The sequence below is a fragment of the Schistocerca gregaria genome, chromosome 10, assembly GCF_023897955.1.
Source record: "Schistocerca gregaria isolate iqSchGreg1 chromosome 10, iqSchGreg1.2, whole genome shotgun sequence".
NCBI classification, from domain to species: domain Eukaryota; kingdom Metazoa; phylum Arthropoda; class Insecta; order Orthoptera; family Acrididae; genus Schistocerca; species Schistocerca gregaria.
The window spans coordinates 215,184,810-215,200,725 of NC_064929.1; positions in this window are offsets into that span (position 1 = coordinate 215,184,810).

The following is a 15,916-nucleotide window of genomic DNA, read 5'->3' on the forward strand; positions in this document are numbered from 1 at the left end:
GGTTGGGGAAATAGCAGGAAAGTTAAAGGGGGAGGCACTGTCAGGAGTGGTAAAATACCAGTGGTTATAGGGTTCAGAAAAAAAACAATTTTTAAAGTAGGGAGGACAGAAAGAAAGCAAATTTTAAGAGAGGTTAGAACTGAGACAAACCTTTAGTTTGGCAAAGAAATAAAAAAAAAAAAAACATAATTCCAGCTTATTACACCAGCATAAACAGCTATTGGTTAAGAATTTTCAACAATCAGCAGATATTATAACTCTACCCAAATTTCACTCAGTCAATGTGAAATGTCAGCTATCTTTATTGCATCAATACATTCTAGGACTGAGAAATAAAATTAATGAACTAACTATCTGCATAGATCAATTAGAGTCTTCAAACCCAGGTGACATAATCTGCCTCTCTGAACATCATATGACCACTGGTATAGAACTTTTAAGTGTTACAGGGTTTAGGTTAGCATCTCACTTTATTTCTAGTGGTAATCTGTTGTACAATTTAATACCATGATATAATACACTATTTTAAGTTTTTGACTTGTTTCTTCTGTTTAGATGTAACCGTGTCTGGATTTGGTTCCATGGTCATGAAATGTGCTGTTTATGGTATACAGATTAATGATTTTTCTTATATACATTATGTTTTGATAATTATATTCACACGGAACTGTCATAATTTCTAACTTTTTGAACAATTCTAACAGTGCGCCCTCTTACTGCTATTTGTTACTATTTGACAAGTTCTTTTCTGTATCTTGAAAACAGTTTGTATGTTTCCAGCACATATCCCACCCCCTCAGGAGGGGGGGGGGGGGGGGAACAACAATATTATCCCATAACTAAGGATTGAATGCATATACCCAAAGCAGGCCACTTTGCGGGATGAAATATTGCACACTGGTGCAAGGATTCGCAGGGCGTAACATGCTCAAGATAGCCTCTTTGCTAAAATTCTCACATGCCCTGTCCATTTTAGCTGACAGTCTACGTTCATCCCCAAGAATTTGCTGTCTGTTACACAATCAAGTACCTCATTGTTTACTTTCAGTGTAATGTCAATGAGTTTTTTATTTAGTCAGAAGTTTATACAGTTTGTCTTTTTGACATTTAGAGTTACTTTATTCTTTAGTGACCAGTTGTGGATGTCTCTGACAGCTTCATTGGATTTTTCTATTAACAGTGTTGAGCTTTTGTCTGTAATCACTACAGTGCTGTCATCAGCAAATAGTATTTTTCCCCATGCCTGACACTTTGTGGGAAATCATTTATACTTATAAGGAAGAGAATTGGGCTCAGTACAATTCCCTGGGAGGAGACCTATATTAATATACATTGGATCACATAAGTGTTTTACTACCAATCTTTTGCAAATATGTGAGATTTCAACTCTTTGCACCCTGTTTTCCAGGTATGATTTAAACCATTGCTTTGCTGTACCCCTTATTCCTAACAGTTATAATTCGTGTAATAATATTCTGGGGTCAACTGTGTTGAAAGCCTTTGATAAATTCAACAAAATGCCTGTTCCATTCTCACCTTGTCTAATGCTTTTAGTACGACTTTGGTAAACTGTGCCATAGCTGTTTGTGTACTTTTCGTGGGCCTGAAACCAAGTTGTTCACTGCAGGGAAGGTTAAATTTTTATAAATAGTTCATTAGTCTATTTTTCATTATGGTTTCTATTATTTTAGAAATACAAGATAACAAGGAATACAAGATAACAAGGAAATTGGTCTGTAGTTTTCTACATTTTTTGCATCGCCATTTCTTAGTACTGGTATTACTTTCGCTTGTTTCAGGTATTCAGGAAAGCAGCCAGATCTGAAAGATTCACTAATTATTATTGTTAATGGGTTTTTTATGTTTTGTATACATTTCTTTAGTACACTGACTGGGATCTCATCTAACCCTGTGGATTTTTTATTCTTTAGATGGTGTATCACCTGTGCCACCATTGAGTGTGGTGGCTGGTCCTGTTGGCATAGAACATAAGTGTCTGGAAATTTCTCTTGCAATTTCTTAGCAATCCCACCAAAGTATTCATTCATAAAGTTCCTTTGGGTTGCTGGTTTCAACATCTTTGCTTTTAAGCTGTGTTTCCATGTTTTTTTGTCTGTCATTTGCTGTCTCCTCTTTAATTATGTTCCAGATTGCTTTACTTCTGTTATCTGCCTTCAGTAATGTTTTGCCATTTGTAAGTTTTTTTGCAGCTAGCAATACTTTCCTATATGTTGTCCTGTAATTTTTGTAGAACTCTAAAAAAGCTAGGTAGGTCTGGCTATTTTTGATGGATGCAACAAACTTTAGGGTTTCAGAGGATTTTTTGATACCTCTAGTCACCAATTTATTTTTGTTTGTTGCTCTAACTGAATGCGGTGTTTTGGGGGATGCTTCCTCAAATTTTAGTTTAAATATTATTATGAACTTATTAAACATTTTGTTTACATTTGTTTCTGCACACACTTCCTCCTGCCCTTCATGTTGTAACTGAGATGAGCAATGACATAGGTTTGATTCTGAGAAGACCCTCTTGCATGCATTCAATTTAGCAGACTTTTCTACATAAATATTTGCTTTTAATATCTGACAGAGATGATCTGATTGGCCTAGATTTTGAACAAGTAAGTGGCAGTGCTCTCTTTCTATGTCTGTTGCTACATGGTCTATTATTGAGGAAAATTGTTTGGTCACTCTAGTTGGACAGTAACAAGTGATGTTATGCCATAGCTGCAGAGAATGTCCAAGGAGGTACTACTAAGATCATCTAATTTCATTGTGTCAATGTTTAAATCCACACGTATGAGAATGTTCATTTTTGGACAAGTTACCTTTTCTAAGCTCTGATTGAGTTTTGAGAAAAAATATCCATATTACTACTGGGAGATCTATATATTCAAAATACAATTAATTTTTTTGACAATCTGTATTCTGTTATTTTCAACAGCTGATAGTTCAAAATGTTTGTCTTCACTTAATGCTATTAAGATCTTTTCTAATTTTAAATATTAGGCCTTTTTTCACATAAATACATTAACCTCCACCTTTCATGTAAATTCTATTATAGGAACAGGTCAGGTCATAAGATGCTAATGCAAAATAAATAATTTCATTTTCCTTACACCAATGTTCAGAAATATACACAGTGGTACTGTCTAGTTTTGCAATTCTAATTCTAGTTGTTGAACTTTATTCGTTGTGGACTGTATATTTTTTGGGTGAAATACAGTTAAAATTTGGTTCTACTTATCGTGGCAGTTTCCCCTTTGTGCCTGACGCTAAAAAAAATTTTCAGTTGGGACGGAGCCACTATTTTTCGCCTGCTTGTTGCACTACACATTTCACCTGCAGCTGATATTGATGCTATAGCACATTACTAGAAATACTGCAAATTATTAAAGACTGTAATATGGACATCAAAGCAAATATATTACAAGGGAAATATAGTCATATCAGATAACAAAATAAAGACAGTATGGCATACAGGGAGGGAGAAGACTGGTAGAACAAGACATGAAGAGGGGCAAATAGCATTAAGAGTAAATGATACATTGGTGACAGATGTGTATATTGTTGCACAACTTTTTAACACACATTTTATAACTGATACTGAAAAGATAGGGTTGTCAGGTTCTGTAGATACTGCCATGGGATATCTCAGACCAGACATTTCAAGTAACTTCCATATTATGAATTTGACTCTCACTACACCAGCAGAAGTAATGTCCATCATAAAATCTTTAAAATCAAAAACGTCTAGTAGGTATGATGAAATATCAACAAAGCTAATTAAAGAATGTGATTCTGACCTAATTAACATAGATTAGATTAGATTAGATTTACTTTCATTCCACTTGATCCATAGTGAGGAGGTCCTCAAGGATGTGGAACATGTCAGAAAAACAACAATACATGACCAATATTTACAACTAAACCAAATAAGCTAATGTACCATTCCACAGGTCCCAAGTGGAATGATCGTCATTTTTAATGAACACTGTATGAAAGTCATTATACAATTACTAATGCACTGAATTTAAAAAAGTTTTTATTTATTTATATATTCATCAATGGAGTAGAAGGAGTTGGCCACCAATAAATCCTTTAGGCTTCTCTTAAACTGAATTTCATTGGATGTTAAGCTTTTTATGGCTGCTGAGAAGTTATTGAAAATGTGTGTTCCTGAGTAATGCACACCTTTTTGTACAAGACTGAGTGACTTTAAATCCTTGTGAAGATTATTCTTATTTCTAGTATTGATTCCATGAAATGAGCTGCTGTTGCTTTGAAAAAGTGATAAATTTTTAATGACAAATTTCATTAAGGAATAAATCCCTAGTTCCCTAAACAGGCTTCTGCAGGATGTTCTTGAGTTCACACCACATATAACTCTTACTGCACGTTTTTGTGCCCGGAAAACTTCAGCTTGGCTTGATGAATTACCCCAAAAAATAATCCCATATGACATTATGGAATGAAAGTAATCATAGTGTGCCAGCATTTTCATTTTTATATCCCCTATGTCTGACAAAATTCGCATTGCAAACAGAGATTTTTTAAGACGCTTCAGCAGTTCTGTGGTGTGTTCCTCCCAGTTGAATATGTTATCAAGCTGTAATCCCAAGAATTTAACAGTGTCCGCTTCTTCTATCTTCTTGTTATCGTATGTAAGACATATATTAGTGGGACACCCCTTACAAGTTCAGAACTGCATGTAGTGTGTTTTTTCAAAGTTTAGTGACAAAGAAGTGGCTAGGAACCAGTGATTAATATTCACAAATATTTTATTGGCTGATCTTTCTAAGACTACACTTCATTTGGTATTTATTGCAAAGGTTTGTACCATCGGCAAACAAAACGAACTTGGCATCTGGTAATGTTACTGATGAAAGGCCATTGATATACACAAGAAGAAGTAACGGCCCCAGAATGAAACCTTGTGGGACCCCACATGTAATTAGATCCCAGTTGGATGATGCCTGATAGCTTGATACATGTCTCTTTCATAATAACACCCTTTGTTTCCTGCCAGAGATATAAGATTTGAACCATTTTGCAGCATTTCCTCTTACACTATGACACGTTCCACATCATTACGAAGTGTCGTATTCATGATCTATGGAACAAGTATTAATCTAATCTAATCTAATCTAATCTAATTTACTTAAAAGGATATTGTGATTTACACAGTCAAATGCCTTTGACAGATCACAAAATATACCAGTTGCCTGCAATTTTTTGTCTAATGAATTAAGCACATTTTCACTGTAAGTGTAGATAGCCTACTCAATACTAGAACCTTTTAGAAATCCAAACTTTGACTTTGACAGTATGTTGTTTGAGATAAGACGGTTATAAAGCCAACTGTACATTACTTTTTTGAAAATTTTTGAGAATTCTGGCAACAGTGAAATTGGACGGAAATTTGATGCTATTTCTTTATCTCCCTTCTTAAACAGTGGCTTAACTTCGGCATATTTCAGCCATTCAGGAAATATTCCACTGATAAATGACTGGTTACACAGATAGCTTAATATGTTAATTAGCTCAGAATCACATTCTTTAATTAACTTTGTTGATATTTCATCATAACCGCTAGATGTTTTTGATTTTATAGATTTTATGATGGACATTATTTCTGTTGGGGTAATGAGGGTCAAATTGATATGGAAGTTGCTTGAAATTTCTGGTCTGAGGTATGCCATAGCAGCATCTACCGAACTTTACAACCCCATCTTTTCAGTAACAGTTATAAAATGTTTATTAAAAAGTTCTACAACACTATACACATCGGTCACCAATGTATCATTTACTCTTAATGCTATTTGTTCCTCTTCATGTGCACTTCTACCGGTCTCCTCCTTCACTATGTTCCATACTGTCTTTATTTTGTTATCTGATATGACTACCTTTGCCTTGTAATATATTTGCTTTGACATCAGTATTACAGTCTTTAATATTTTGCAGTATTTCTTGTAATGTGCTATAGCATCAACATTGGAACTGTTTCGGATTGACAGACACAGTTTTCTTTTTGTTTTACAAGATACCCCTATTCTCGAGTAATCCATGGCTTTTTTTGTAGACTTTGCTCTAACCTTGGTAAGTTTTGGGGGAAAACAGTGTTCAAATAAAGTAAGCAGTTTATTAGCAAAAGTTGTATATTTTTCATTCATGCCATGAGCACTGTAAACATCACCCCAGTGAATGTCTCTGAGGAGTGTCCTAAAATAATCAATTTTTGGCTTATTTATTACCCTCCTGAGTTGAGAAATAACAGATTTTGTATCCTGTTCAGTATTAACATTTAACTGGAGGAGCTGTATGTCATGGTCTGAGAGGCCATTGGCTATTGGTTTTGTAATATAGTTTAGTTCGTTGGACTTTGTTATGAAGATATTATCAGTAGCTGTTTGTGAGCAATTGGCTACCGTGATTGGGAACTTAACAGTGGGAATTAAGTTGAATGATAGTGTTACTAACTCAAATAAGTTCTTATTGGGAGAGTCTTTAAGGAAATCTACATTGAAGTCACCAGCAACCACTAATTCTTTGTTTTTGGTTGTTAAATGGGCCAGTACAGCTTCAAGGTGGTTTACAAACAGATTAAAGTTACTTGCAGGTGCTCGATATACACTTAATATTTTGAAGGATTTTTTTGTGAAATTCTAATTCTGTTGCACATGCTTCCATATGCTGTTCTAGGAAAAATTTATGAATGTCTATGTTCTTAAATTTATAACAGTTCCTAATGAATGTGGCACCTCCTCCTTTCTCCATTTCTGATCTACAAAAGTGAGATGCTAACCTAAACCCTCTTAACACTTAAAAGTTCTATACCAGTGGTCATATGATGTTCAGAGAGGCAGATTATGTCACCTGGGTTTGAAGACTCTAATTGATCTATGCAGATAGTTAGTTCATTAATTTTATTTCTCAGTCCTAGAATGTATTGATTCAATAAAGATCGCTGACATTTCACATTGACTGAGTGAAAATTGGGTAGAGTTATAATATCTGCTGATTGTTGAAAATTCTTAACCAATAGCTGTTTATGCTGGTGTAATAAGCTGGAATTATGTTTTTTTTATTTCTTTGCCAAACTAAAGGTTTGTCTCAGTTCTAACCTCTCTTAAAATTTGCTTTCTTTCTGTCCTCCCTACCCTAAAAATTGTTTTTTCTGAACCCTATAACCACTGGTATTTTACCACTCCTGACAGTGCCTCCCCCTTTAACTTTCCTGCTATTTCCCCAACCAATTTACCCTTCCCCTTCCTGTTGAGGTGAAGGCCATGCCTAGTATAATCCAACCTACTGAAAGAATCAACAGGACCAAACCAATATGTGACCCTGCACCCGACATAAGCAGCCGTTCCAGCTCCAAATTAACTCTCTTGACAGAAAAGAGTTCAAATGAGGTCGGTCAAGGTGCCCAAGAACAGATACAAACTCAACACTAGTATGCTTCGATGCTGATGCAATCTTCACCAGGTCACACTCTGTACCGTACCCAGGATCTCTGTCAATAATGTTACCTGCCCCACCCACTATAACCACAGTGTCTTCCTTAGTGAAATCTTTGCAAAGTGATCCTAAATCCTCTGTCACCTGCTCCAGACCAGCACTAGGTTTAAAAAAAATTAATTTGCTGCTGAAAGTTTGTTGTGCTCTGTCTACACCTGCAACTGCTTGAGGCTCACCAGCTTCTAACTGAAGCAACAGGTCAAACCTATTTTCCACATTCACCATGAAGCTGTCAGACAAAGTTCTAGGCCTGTTCCTCCTGTTGCCACTTCCCACCTCTCTTTACCCTTCTCCCTCCTTAACCTGTCCAGATCTTCCCTGGCCTTGTCTAACTCAGCCTGAAGGGTGGCAATTTTCCCATCTTGTTCTAGTATCTTCCTATCTCAACTACAAATACTACAAAACCACTGATGAGTCTCATTTACTTCTCCTATTCCCACGCCACTACGATGAGTCTCATTTACTTCTCCTATTCCCATGCCACTACAGTCACCCACATGGAAAAAACAGCACTCATCGCACCAAAGCCCCAATCTAACAATTCTATGGCACGTCAAGCGCTTTTCACTCATGATAAACCTAATGGTTTATTAAGAATAAGTCAGTTAAATTACAGATAAACACGAAAATTCGGTTACACAAATTTGGCCTATATGCAACTGTGTGTAAACAAAAACGAAAGTGCAAAGTTTCTGAAACAACAACTTAAACTTTACGCTACTTTCCTGAAATGCTAGTTAAATAATGAAGAGGTACGCTAAGTTAAATTGTTGGAGAGACGGAGGAACAACTAAACGAAATTCTATATATTTGCTGCAGCAGAATGTAAACATAAAATACGACTGTACGATCATTTCGCGTTTTCTGCTTTATTACGTAAAGAAAAATGAAACTTTTAATGGTACACTTAAAAGGCACACTAATACACCTATTTACCACGTAATCAGTACTAATCTATATGTTTTATAATCAAAGACTTATCTTTACGAGAACACCAAAACTCGCGCTAGTTGCCTGGCTGCATGCACATATTAAGTTATCTGTGTAACCAGTCGTTTATCGGTGGAATATTTCCTGAATGGTTGAAATATGCTGAAGTTAAGCCACTGTTAAAAAGGGAGATAAAGAAATAGTGCCAAATTTCCGTCCAATTTCACTTTTGCCAGCACTCTCAAAAATTTTAGAAAAGGTAATGTGCAATCAACTTTATAACCATCTTATCACAAATGACATACTGTCAAAGTCGCAGTTCGGATTTTGAAAGGGTTCTGATACTGAGAAGGCTATCTACACATACAGTGACACTGTACTTAATTCATTAGACAAAAAATTGCAGGCAACTGGTATATTTTGTGATCTGTCAAAGGCATTTGACTGTGTAAATCACAATGTCCTTTTAAGTAAATTAGAATACTAAGGTGTAATAGGAAATGCTGCAAAATGATTCAAATCTTATATCTATGGCAGGAAACAAAGAGTGTTAGATGAAGGAGACATTTATTAAGCTATCAGGCAACATCCAACTGGGAACAAATTACGTGTGGGATCCCACAAGATTCCATCTTAGGATCCTCACTTTTCTTGTGTATACCAATGACCGTTCATCAGTAACATTATCAGATGCCAAGTGTGTTTTGTTTGCCAATGATACAATCATTGTAATGAATAGCAGATCAAGATCGACTAGTAAAGTATCTGCAGACATTGATTACTGGTTTCTAGCCAATTCTTTGTCACTGAACTTTGAAAAAACACACTACCTGCAGTTCAGAACTTGTAAGGGGTGTCCCACGAGTATATGCCTAACATATGATGACAAGCAGATAGAAGAAGTGGACAGTGTTAAATTCTTGGGATTACAGCTTGATAATACATTCAACTGGGAGGAGCACACCACAGAACTGCTGAAGCATCTTAACAAATCTCTACTTGCAATGCGCATTGTGTCAGACATAGGGGATGTAAAAATGAAAAAGCTGCCATACTATGCTTACTTTCATTCCATAATGTCATATGGGATTATTTTTTGGGGCAATTCATCAAGCCAAGCTAAAGTTTTCCGGGCACAAAAACGTGCAGTAAGAGTTATATGTGGTGTGAATTCAAGAACATCCTGCAGAAGCCTGTTTAGGGAACTAGGGATACTAACTACTGCTTCCCAATATATTTATTCTTTAATGAAATTTGTCATTAAAAGTATATCATTTTTTCAAAGCAACAGCTCAGTTCATGGAATCAACACTAGAAATAAGAATAATATTCACAAGGATTTAGAGTCACTTACTCTTGTACAAAAAGGTGTGCATTATTCAGGCACACATTTTCAATAGCTTGCCAGCAGCCATAAAAAGCTAAACAACCAATGAAATTAACTTTAAGAGAAGCCTAAAGGATTTATTGGTGGCCAACTCCTTCTACTCCATTATTTTCTCAGTAGAACAAACTGATGGTTGTGTGTGTGTGTGTGTATGTGTGTGTATGTGTGTGTGTGTGTGTGTGTGTGTGCGCGTGCGTGCGTGTGCGTGTGTGTGTGTGAGCAGTGTGCACTCCAGGGCATCCGTGTGTATAAAGTACAATCTAACTTCTGCACCATCTAGTGCAGTAATGTGTTCATGTAAATAAATATTGTATTAGTTCTATTATATGTTTATTACCTAATAAATAAACATTTGTTTAAATTTTAAATTCAGTGCATTTATGCGAGCTTAGTAAATGAGTGTTGTAAAATGATCCTTTCAATTAGCGTTCATTTCAAAAAATTGACAATCATTCCACTTGGGACCTGTGGAAGGTACATTAGCTTATTTGTCTGAGTTGTAAATATTTGTCATGAATTGTTGTTTTTCTGACATGTTCTACATCCTGGAGGACCTCTTCACTGTGGATCAATTGGAATGAAAGTAAATCTATTCTAATCTTATCACTTGGCATTAGTTCTTGTGGTAATTAATTGATTTATTTTATTTTGGGCTTTCATGTTGATGCTAGTTTTGATTAAAGTATATGCCCATATATCAATTTTAATACAAGCAAACAAAAGTAAATAACATCTCTGGGCAAAGAAGGCCAATGTCATACCTTTGTGTCTAAGTCATTGTAACAAGTAACAGTTGTATAGTACGTGCTGAACGATGGCAAAGTTTTGCTAGCACAGTGTATGTGCATACACATTTTGTAAAAAGTGGATGATGTGATACCAAATAGCCATAACAACGGAAGTAGACAGACGGATACTAACAACAAAAGCTGCTCGTACTCTCGCAGTAAGTACAAAACTAAATTTTAGATCCAAATTGGTAGATAAACAATACTCATGGTTGTGCATTAAAACATGCTCCATCTTCTGGTCACAGAGCCCAACACCCAGCATTTTGCTTGAAACTGATATGGAACTTCTAGAAAACCATCTGAAGATGGGCCCGAAAAAGTTCAAAAACCAGTACACAAAATGAATAAATAACTATTTTAAAAAGCAGACTGGTCGTAATTTTACGTCTTTACGTTACTCTATTCGTTCGTTGAGCAACCTGTGTACGAAACCGAGGAGAAATTTGGAAGGGAGATTAAAATTCGAGGTAAGAAATAGAAATCTCGAGGTAAGAAATAACAATTTCGAAGAATGTCGAGGACACTGTAAGACTGTCCGGAACACCGAGAACTTTGAAAAGCAGCCGAAATGGGTGGATAGTGTTCCGAAACGAGATTTTACACAAACAACAACAAAAGGAAATCAACGTTAATGGAATTTAGCCAAATTAAATCGGGCAGTGTCGAGGGAATTAGATTACAAAATGAGACGCTATACGTAGTAGATGAGCTCTGCTATTTGGGCAGCAAATTAAGTTAACTGATGATGGCCAAATTAGAGAGGATGTAGAACAAGACAGGCAATAGCAAGGAAAAAACATTTTTAAAGAGAAATATTTGTTAACATCAAATGTAAATGTTAGGATACCTTTCCTGAAGGTATCATCTGGAGTGAAGCCTTGTACAAAAGTGGAACACGGACAAGAAGAAAATTGAAGCATTTGCAATGCACTGATCTAAAAAAAAAAGTGATATCATTCTTATTTTCTTACTTTTATAGGTTTAGAAGTACTCTGTTGGTCTCCTGTTGATGTAGTCTACCAGTCTTCCAAAAAGCAGTGCACGAAAATACGATTTTTCTGGGGTCGTATCTCAGGTTCTATTGAACACGGAGACAGTGGCCAAAGGTTTTTGGATAGCCCTTCACCTAGAAACCATGTACCTATCAGAATAACAGGGGTTCTGCAGCTATTCTGCAATACAGGGTCAAAATTTAAACATTATACACTTCCTCCAGTCTGGGCAAATTTAATTAATTTTACATTAGGTGTTGTCTATGGTGGACTTTCAGGATCTTTTAAAGGCACCATTTGCTCACGTGGAGTTTCTACTAGCTAGGGCATAAGCAAGCTAACATACATCCCCGAGCAACATCGGCAAGCCCCTGTATATCGGCAATGTTGACTGGATATGCCAGCTGCTATTAAATCGACCAATAGGCTACGGCAGGGACACCGACAAGCTCGCACACCTATGCACAGACAAACTGCCGACATTACCCTACACTGCAAATTCGATGTACGGCCTGTCGGACACTGAACGGTGAGGTCCTACCCGTTACAGGTACGCTGACGCTGGCCGAGAAGTCAGACTCGACACCCGGCAGCGGCCACTGAGTAACTCCGCCGCATGACATCGTAGGTATCCATCTGGATGATTCCCACTACTGACGAAACTTACCCTCGCACGACCTGTCGCGGGCAGTGAGAAAACTGCTACTGCTCTTACGACCCGACCCGACTGTCGCAGAGGTTTCCTTTCCCCCTCGGCACTTTTTCCCCTCTGCACTTCGAAACACTAGCCTTCGTTTGACTTTCTACCGAATCTATCTTCAGACGAGTACGTATTAACGGTTAAACTTATCCGGATGTACGCAAACATCGCAGTACCCCATCTCGCGACACCTCACTTTAGTGAAAACTGGCCCTTACACAGAGATGGCAGTAGACCTTTCGTATCGGCCATCGTGTCAGTGTGGGCGTGCAGGGGGAAAACTTCTACACTGTTTTTTGCTACCGTTATCTGTTACCGAAATCCGGGGGTTGAAAGTTACCGCACCAGTTTTTTAGCCATTTTTGCACCGTGGACCCAAACTAACCTTCGCAAATGGCTCAAATTTTAACTGTACGTTCTTTAGAGACCTATCTAGAAATGACATTTATGTTTTTTCAGAAATACATATCTGTTGTCGAGATACACTCAAGAAACCATGATTTTTGGGTATCAGAAGTACCAGTTGTAGGGATCGCCACTCCTATAATTTATATTCGTGGCAGTTCATCAAAATTTTTACTATATGTTCTTAAGGTGAGGTTCTTGGTGCAGCTCGAATCTTTTTCAATACCGTTATCAGTTACTGAGATCCAGAGCTTTAAAGTTACGATACTTATGCACTTTAAGTATGCACGTAATATCTGGTTTGAGGAGTAAATGTAGTTTTAACTGACGTAGCAAACACGTGGCGAGGGTTCTAGGGTCATTGCGAGGATTGTGGGGTTGAAAAACTATGTTTTTAGGTAGCATTTTTTGACCGATAAAGCTTTATGATGTGCTTTCTCTGTATAATGGGCACTTCGCACCTATACGAATATGCTCAAGGTGGTACAGCAGTGAAAAAAAAAAAAAAAATGGACTAAAAAGGGCCTTATAACATGCCTGAGAGAGGTTAAAATTACTTTCAAAAATTATGTTTAAGTACAAAGACTGCAAATTCAGTAAAATATTTCCATACTTTTACTTTTTTAAGGAACCGATCATGAGCCGGGTGTTTCGGACAAATTATTATCGACAAGCGAAGTCTCCAGAAAAAATGTAAAGCAAACAACTGTGTGTTGAGCTTATTCTAAGAATACTAATTTGTTGTTTATATGTGTCCAATAATATAAATTTGTTGCAATATATAAATAAACTGTCAAAAAGTTACTGACCTACAGAATTAATCTTATATAAGCAGCACGACCTGCCCTCGGCAGGAAACGAAGGGCACTACCAGAAAAATGTTCCTGTCGGAGAAAAAATGGCTAATCTATTCCTTTTCAAAAGGCTCTGAAAGAAAAGTGGAGAACCAGCTCCCTCAGTCCTCATTCTGCCTCTTTCTCCAAAAAATTTGGCACACGAACATGTCTGCATTTTTTGTACTGAAAGAGAGAAGCAGACAGACAGTCAAGGTGCAAGAGAGAGGATACAGTGCCAGTGGGAGAGAGGTGAGAGACAGTGGGAGTAAAAGAGAAAGAGAGATGGATAGTGATAGAAGAAGTGGGAGTAAAAGAGAAAGAGAGATGGATAGCGATAGAAGCAGTGGGGGCAAAGAGAGAGGAGACAGAGGAAATGAAAAATTGAGATGAGTCGAGACCTACACAAACTTTGGGGGATCTGGAACCTCAAAGACCAGTAAATTTTAACACGTAGGTATAGGCGAGGGCGGATTTTGGGCCAAAATTTTAAATGAGTGGTTACAGAGGCAGCTGGAAAATTCTGGGGGATCCAACTTTTTTCCCCCTATTCCCACATATTTAAAATTCACCAGCACAGGTAAGCCTATGTATGGTCTCCACTTGTCTGTATTTTTCATTTCCACTGTCTCCGCTCTCTAGGTCTCTGCAGTATCGCTCTGGGCATATTTGTGTGAAGTGCCCATTATGCAGAGACAGCGTGTTATAAAGTTACATTAGTGAAAAAATGCTGACTAGAAACACAGTTTGGTGACCTAAGATCATTTGCAATGACGCCTAGAGCCCTTGCTGTATGTTCGCCAAATCAGTTAAAACTTCATTTAATCTCAGACCAGGTACTGCATACATAAGTACGATAACTCTGAAATTCTGAATCTCCCTAATGGATAAATGGCATATAAAAAAAATTTCGAGGTTCCCTGAAACTGTCCTCTTAAGAACATACAGTAAAAATTTTAACGATCTGTTATGAATAGAAATGATAGAAGTGGTAGTCTCCACAATTGTAGTCCCAAAAATCACTATTTTTCAGCTGGATCTTGATGACAAATGCAGATTTGCCAAAATGACATTTCTAGATGATTGTCTAAAGAATGTTCAGAAATTTGAGCACTTTGCTATGGTCAGTTATTTAGATAATTGCAGCTCACGGTGCAAAAATAGCTAAAAACTGGTTTTTGCTGTTTTTTCCTTCTCAGTAACAGATAATGACACTGAAAAAAGTTTTAAGTACTCAGAATATCATCTTTAGAATACGTTGCAAAAATATTAACAATTTGCCACTAATAGAAATTTTCAGGGCTTCCTCGGGAAACACGTACGAATAAATGGTGTTTTTGTAAGCCATCCATTGTCCACCTGAGACCACACATGCAAAAGAACCACCCGATGTGCTCAACTTACCTGGACTGGAGGAAGTGTGTAATATTTAAATTTCAACCCAGTCCTGAATGACAGCTGCAGTATGTCCAATCTCCCGACAGGTATAAAAATGGTCATTAGGCTGGGGCCTATCCAAAATACTTGACCCCTATATCAGTGATCAATAGAGCCCCAGACGCAATCCCGTGCAAAATCGCATTTTCGCGCACGGCTTTTTGCACGTATCGATGTCACAATAACTGATACAGATTACTTCAGTTTGTCTTCTAATGTCATCAAACGACAACACAATGACTGCATTAACTACAAGATATGTGTGGCAGGCAAAAACACAGGAAAGGCAGTTACAGGAGAGAAAAATGTTTACCTTGTCAAACGCTTTGCAGCAGTAGGAGAGTCGACAGCCTTCTTTTGCCTCTTTCCATAGTTTGGATCTGTGGATGAATCACTGCTTTGAGTTTCACCAGTTGTCTTCTCAGTTTGCCTCTTCCCTCTCTTTTCTGCATCGACGTTTTGTTCTCCTGCTACAGTTACCTACACATACACGAGAAAACAAATTGCACATCTTCCTGATGCATTTCACACAAAAATTCGTATCAAAATGAATGCACGTTCCATCAAAACTCCAAAATGCCTCGAACAATTTCAACTGAACTTGGTAAATATATGACTGACGAGATTAAATTTTTTTATTGATTTTTATATTTTACACTGATAACTACAAGAGCTGTTCTGGGTTACGGACCTGCAGAGGTTGGAGGAAAACATAAAAACAGCACAAGAAATGCATGATCGAACACAAATGCTGTCGCTAGTGAAGCACGCAGGTGGCGCCATTATATCTGACCACGAGTGGTACCCGTGCAACGCCCTCAGTTCATCCCGAGTGTTAATTGTAGCCGTAACAGTATTCTGTATACTTATCAGTGGATTATGTCAGACGTGAGTGAATGTGAAGGTGCGCTAATTGTTGA